General features: G+C 38.2%; 8 non-coding genes across 8 annotated transcripts; 4 read left to right on the top strand and 4 right to left on the bottom strand.

Annotated features, from left to right (window-relative positions):
* Window positions 1–348: 348 nt before the first annotated feature.
* TRNAD-GUC lies at window positions 349–420 on the bottom strand. The gene has a single exon. It is a non-coding gene; the product is annotated as a tRNA-Asp (tRNA).
* A 346-nt stretch (window positions 421–766) lies between these two features.
* On the top strand, window positions 767–860 carry TRNAY-GUA. The gene is made up of 2 exons: window positions 767–803; window positions 825–860. It is a non-coding gene; the product is annotated as a tRNA-Tyr (tRNA).
* Window positions 861–1986: 1126 nt separating this feature from the next.
* On the bottom strand, window positions 1987–2058 carry TRNAD-GUC. Its single transcript has one exon. It is a non-coding gene; the product is annotated as a tRNA-Asp (tRNA).
* Window positions 2059–2404: 346 nt separating this feature from the next.
* Window positions 2405–2498, top strand: TRNAY-GUA. The gene is made up of 2 exons: window positions 2405–2441; window positions 2463–2498. It is a non-coding gene; the product is annotated as a tRNA-Tyr (tRNA).
* Window positions 2499–3626: 1128 nt separating this feature from the next.
* Window positions 3627–3698, bottom strand: TRNAD-GUC. Its single transcript has one exon. It is a non-coding gene; the product is annotated as a tRNA-Asp (tRNA).
* Window positions 3699–4044: 346 nt separating this feature from the next.
* Window positions 4045–4138, top strand: TRNAY-GUA. The gene is made up of 2 exons: window positions 4045–4081; window positions 4103–4138. It is a non-coding gene; the product is annotated as a tRNA-Tyr (tRNA).
* A 1128-nt stretch (window positions 4139–5266) lies between these two features.
* On the bottom strand, window positions 5267–5338 carry TRNAD-GUC. Its single transcript has one exon. It is a non-coding gene; the product is annotated as a tRNA-Asp (tRNA).
* Window positions 5339–5684: 346 nt separating this feature from the next.
* TRNAY-GUA lies at window positions 5685–5778 on the top strand. The gene is made up of 2 exons: window positions 5685–5721; window positions 5743–5778. It is a non-coding gene; the product is annotated as a tRNA-Tyr (tRNA).
* The last annotated feature ends 222 nt before the right edge of the window (window positions 5779–6000 follow it).

The raw sequence follows: 6000 nt of genomic DNA, 5'->3' as shown, positions 1-6000 counted from the left end.
TTCAATTTAGTCATTGTACCTTTATTTCGTGTAATTTAGTCTATTTACTTTAAGATTTTGAACAATTAAAGGACAATATTAACACCGATAATTTCTTCCGTTAAGTTTGTCCACGCGGCATTCGAACTGCCATGTCAGATTGTGCGATATGGCATAAAAGAGTATAAATCGGACAAAATAATGTTAACAGCTCTGACCTTAGCTCAGTTGGTAGAGTGGTGGACTGTAGTTGGACTAATCTAAATTGGAAATCCTTAGGTCGCTGGTTTGATTCCGGCAGGTTGGATTTGTTCTACAATATTAAGCTTTTTAATTTTTCCTTTGAAGAGCTTAAAAAAAAAAAATAAACGCCGTTGCCGGGGATCGAACCCGGGTCTCCCGCGTGACAGGCGGGGATACTCACCACTATACTACAACGACTCGCGCGGCAGAACAGGACAGTCACATATTACTATTTAAGTAAACCCAATCAAATGTGGCATCATGGTTCGTGTGGCGATCTAATTGCAACTGAAACTAACATTTCATAGTCGGACAAAGTACCTATTAGGTCCCTGTACTGTAGCGTTTTGTTCAATTTAGTTATTGTACCTTTATTTTGTGTAATCTAGTCCCGGTACTTTAAGATTTAGAACAATTAAGGACAACATTAACACCGATAATTTTTTCTGTTAAGTTTTTTTCTACGTTGCATTCGAACTGCCATGTCGGATTGTGCGATGTGGCATAAAAGAGTACAATACGGACAAAAATATAGTTAATTGCTCCGACCTTAGCTCAGTTAGTAGAGCGGACGACTGTAGTTTGATTAATCTAAATTGGAAATCCTTAGGTCGCTGGTTCGAATCCGGCAGGTCGGATTGATTTTTTACAATATTAAGCTTTTTAATTTTTCCTTTGAAGAGCTAAAAAAGAAACGCTGTTGCCGGGGATCGAACCCAGGTCTCCCGCGTGACAGGCGGGAATACTCACCACCAATGCTGCATAAAACGTTAGGCGCCCCCTAGGCGCCGATTTTTTTATTTATTTTTTTTAATTTTTTTTATTTTAATAAAATTAAAAATTAAAATTTTTTAAATTTAGTAATAAAACATAAGGTTTCCATAGTTGTTTCTTAGAAACTATTTACGAAAGTGGTTGTAAAATTGTTCAAAATATTGTTTTAACCATCTAAATACATAAAAAACTAAAATTAAGAACTAAAGAGGCATTTTTTTGAGAAATTAGTGGACCAAACCGCCTTTGGCTGTTTGCGGTGTATATATCTCGAAAAAATACGCGATTTGAAAAAAAAAATTGACCAAATCAGACAACCGAGTCAAAAGTTATGCCTTCCAAAACATTTTCGGCATTTTCAAAAAAAAAAAAAAAATATTCGCCGAACCGGCCGGTTAGGCGGTCTATGCCATTCCTCGCGGCGGCCTCCCACCGCCCAGCGCCTAGGCGCGATTTTTGCAACACTGCTCACCACTATACTACAACGACTCGTGCGGCAGAACAGGACAGTCACATATTACTATTTAAGTAAACCCTATCCAATGTGACACCATGGTGCGTGTGGCCATGTAATTGCAACTGAAACTAGCATTTCATAGTCGGACAAAGTACCTGTTAGGTCCCCGTAGTGTAGCGTTTTGTTCAATTTAGTCATTGTACCTTTATTTCGTGTAATTTAGTCTATTTACTTTAAGATTTTGAACAATTAAGGACAATATTAACACCGATAATTTCTTCCGTTAAGTTTGTCCACGCGGCATTCGAACTGCCATGTCAGATTGTGCGATATGGCATAAAAGAGTATAAATCGGACAAAAATAATGTTAACAGCTCTGACCTTAGCTCAGTTGGTAGAGTGGTGGACTGTAGTTGGACTAATCTAAATTGGAAATCCTTAGGTCGCTGGTTTGATTCCGGCAGGTTGGATTGATGTTCTACAATATTAAGCTTTTTAATTTTTCCTTTGAAGAGCTTAAAAAAAAAAAAAAACGCCGTTGCCGGGGATCGAACCCGGGTCTCCCGCGTGACAGGCGGGGATACTCACCACTATACTACAACGACTCGCGCGGCAGAACAGGACAGTCACATATTACTATTTAAGTAAACCCAATCAAATGTGGCATCATGGTTCGTGTGGCGATCTAATTGCAACTGAAACTAACATTTCATAGTCGGACAAAGTACCTGTTAGGTCCCTGTACTGTAGCGTTTTGTTCAATTTAGTTATTGTACCTTTATTTTGTGTAATCTAGTCCCGGTACTTTAAGATTTAGAACAATTAAGGACAACATTAACACCGATAATTTTTTCTGTTAAGTTTTTTTCTACGTTGCATTCGAACTGCCATGTCGGATTGTGCGATGTGGCATAAAAGAGTACAATACGGACAAAAATATAGTTAATTGCTCCGACCTTAGCTCAGTTAGTAGAGCGGACGACTGTAGTTTGATTAATCTAAATTGGAAATCCTTAGGTCGCTGGTTCGAATCCGGCAGGTCGGATTGATTTTTTACAATATTAAGCTTTTTAATTTTTCCTTTGAAGAGCTAAAAAAAGAAACGCTGTTGCCGGGGATCGAACCCAGGTCTCCCGCGTGACAGGCGGGAATACTCACCACCAATGCTGCATAAAACGTTAGGCGCCCCCTAGGCGCCGATTTTTTTATTTATTTTTTTTTAATTTTTTTTATTTTAATAAAATTAAAAATTAAAATTTTTTAAATTTAGTAATAAAACATAAGGTTTCCATAGTTGTTTCTTAGAAACTATTTACGAAAGTGGTTGTAAAATTGTTCAAAATATTGTTTTAACCATCTAAATACATAAAAAACTAAAATTAAGAACTAAAGAGGCATTTTTTTGAGAAATTAGTGGACCAAACCGCCTTTGGCTGTTTGCGGTGTATAGATCTCGAAAAAATACGCGATTTGAAAAAAAAAATTTGACCAAATCAGACAACCGAGTCAAAAGTTATGCCTTCCAAAACATTTTCGGCATTTTCAAAAAAAAAAAAAAAATATTCGCCGAACCGGCCGGTTAGGCGGTCTATGCCATTCCTCGCGGCGGCCTCCCACCGCCCAGCGCCTAGGCGCGATTTTTGCAACACTGCTCACCACTATACTACAACGACTCGCGCGGCAGAACAGGACAGTCACATATTACTATTTAAGTAAACCCTATCCAATGTGACACCATGGTGCGTGTGGCCATGTAATTGCAACTGAAACTAGCATTTCATAGTCGGACAAAGTACCTGTTAGGTCCCCGTAGTGTAGCGTTTTGTTCAATTTAGTCATTGTACCTTTATTTCGTGTAATTTAGTCTATTTACTTTAAGATTTTGAACAATTAAGGACAATATTAACACCGATAATTTCTTCCGTTAAGTTTGTCCACGCGGCATTCGAACTGCCATGTCAGATTGTGCGATATGGCATAAAAGAGTATAAATCGGACAAAAATAATGTTAACAGCTCTGACCTTAGCTCAGTTGGTAGAGTGGTGGACTGTAGTTGGACTAATCTAAATTGGAAATCCTTAGGTCGCTGGTTTGATTCCGGCAGGTTGGATTGATGTTCTACAATATTAAGCTTTTTAATTTTTCCTTTGAAGAGCTTAAAAAAAAAAAAAACGCCGTTGCCGGGGATCGAACCCGGGTCTCCCGCGTGACAGGCGGGGATACTCACCACTATACTACAACGACTCGCGCGGCAGAACAGGACAGTCACATATTACTATTTAAGTAAACCCAATCAAATGTGGCATCATGGTTCGTGTGGCGATCTAATTGCAACTGAAACTAACATTTCATAGTCGGACAAAGTACCTGTTAGGTCCCTGTACTGTAGCGTTTTGTTCAATTTAGTTATTGTACCTTTATTTTGTGTAATCTAGTCCCGGTACTTTAAGATTTAGAACAATTAAGGACAACATTAACACCGATAATTTTTTCTGTTAAGTTTTTTTCTACGTTGCATTCGAACTGCCATGTCGGATTGTGCGATGTGGCATAAAAGAGTACAATACGGACAAAAATATAGTTAATTGCTCCGACCTTAGCTCAGTTAGTAGAGCGGACGACTGTAGTTTGATTAATCTAAATTGGAAATCCTTAGGTCGCTGGTTCGAATCCGGCAGGTCGGATTGATTTTTTACAATATTAAGCTTTTTAATTTTTCCTTTGAAGAGCTAAAAAAAGAAACGCTGTTGCCGGGGATCGAACCCAGGTCTCCCGCGTGACAGGCGGGAATACTCACCACCAATGCTGCATAAAACGTTAGGCGCCCCCTAGGCGCCGATTTTTTTATTTATTTTTTTTAATTTTTTTTATTTTAATAAAATTAAAAATTAAAATTTTTTAAATTTAGTAATAAAACATAAGGTTTCCATAGTTGTTTCTTAGAAACTATTTACGAAAGTGGTTGTAAAATTGTTCAAAATATTGTTTTAACCATCTAAATACATAAAAAACTAAAATTAAGAACTAAAGAGGCATTTTTTTGAGAAATTAGTGGACCAAACCGCCTTTGGCTGTTTGCGGTGTATAGATCTCGAAAAAATACGCGATTTGAAAAAAAAAATTTGACCAAATCAGACAACCGAGTCAAAAGTTATGCCTTCCAAAACATTTTCGGCATTTTCAAAAAAAAAAAAAAAAATATTCGCCGAACCGGCCGGTTAGGCGGTCTATGCCATTCCTCGCGGCGGCCTCCCACCGCCCAGCGCCTAGGCGCGATTTTTGCAACACTGCTCACCACTATACTACAACGACTCGCGCGGCAGAACAGGACAGTCACATATTACTATTTAAGTAAACCCTATCCAATGTGACACCATGGTGCGTGTGGCCATGTAATTGCAACTGAAACTAGCATTTCATAGTCGGACAAAGTACCTGTTAGGTCCCCGTAGTGTAGCGTTTTGTTCAATTTAGTCATTGTACCTTTATTTCGTGTAATTTAGTCTATTTACTTTAAGATTTTGAACAATTAAGGACAATATTAACACCGATAATTTCTTCCGTTAAGTTTGTCCACGCGGCATTCGAACTGCCATGTCAGATTGTGCGATATGGCATAAAAGAGTATAAATCGGACAAAAATAATGTTAACAGCTCTGACCTTAGCTCAGTTGGTAGAGTGGTGGACTGTAGTTGGACTAATCTAAATTGGAAATCCTTAGGTCGCTGGTTTGATTCCGGCAGGTTGGATTGATGTTCTACAATATTAAGCTTTTTAATTTTTCCTTTGAAGAGCTTAAAAAAAAAAAAAACGCCGTTGCCGGGGATCGAACCCGGGTCTCCCGCGTGACAGGCGGGGATACTCACCACTATACTACAACGACTCGCGCGGCAGAACAGGACAGTCACATATTACTATTTAAGTAAACCCAATCAAATGTGGCATCATGGTTCGTGTGGCGATCTAATTGCAACTGAAACTAACATTTCATAGTCGGACAAAGTACCTGTTAGGTCCCTGTACTGTAGCGTTTTGTTCAATTTAGTTATTGTACCTTTATTTTGTGTAATCTAGTCCCGGTACTTTAAGATTTAGAACAATTAAGGACAACATTAACACCGATAATTTTTTCTGTTAAGTTTTTTTCTACGTTGCATTCGAACTGCCATGTCGGATTGTGCGATGTGGCATAAAAGAGTACAATACGGACAAAAATATAGTTAATTGCTCCGACCTTAGCTCAGTTAGTAGAGCGGACGACTGTAGTTTGATTAATCTAAATTGGAAATCCTTAGGTCGCTGGTTCGAATCCGGCAGGTCGGATTGATTTTTTACAATATTAAGCTTTTTAATTTTTCCTTTGAAGAGCTAAAAAAAGAAACGCTGTTGCCGGGGATCGAACCCAGGTCTCCCGCGTGACAGGCGGGAATACTCACCACCAATGCTGCATAAAACGTTAGGCGCCCCCTAGGCGCCGATTTTTTTATTTATTTTTTTTTAATTTTTTTTATTTTTAATAAAATTAAAAATTAAAATTTTTTAAAT

The sequence above is a fragment of the Ipomoea nil genome, unplaced genomic scaffold (genome assembly GCF_001879475.1).
Source record: "Ipomoea nil cultivar Tokyo-kokei standard unplaced genomic scaffold, Asagao_1.1 scaffold1892, whole genome shotgun sequence".
In the NCBI taxonomy this organism is placed as follows: Eukaryota; Viridiplantae; Streptophyta; class Magnoliopsida; order Solanales; family Convolvulaceae; genus Ipomoea; species Ipomoea nil.
The sequence above is the reverse complement of the archived record's forward strand: the minus strand, read 5'-3'. Positions and strand labels throughout refer to the sequence as shown.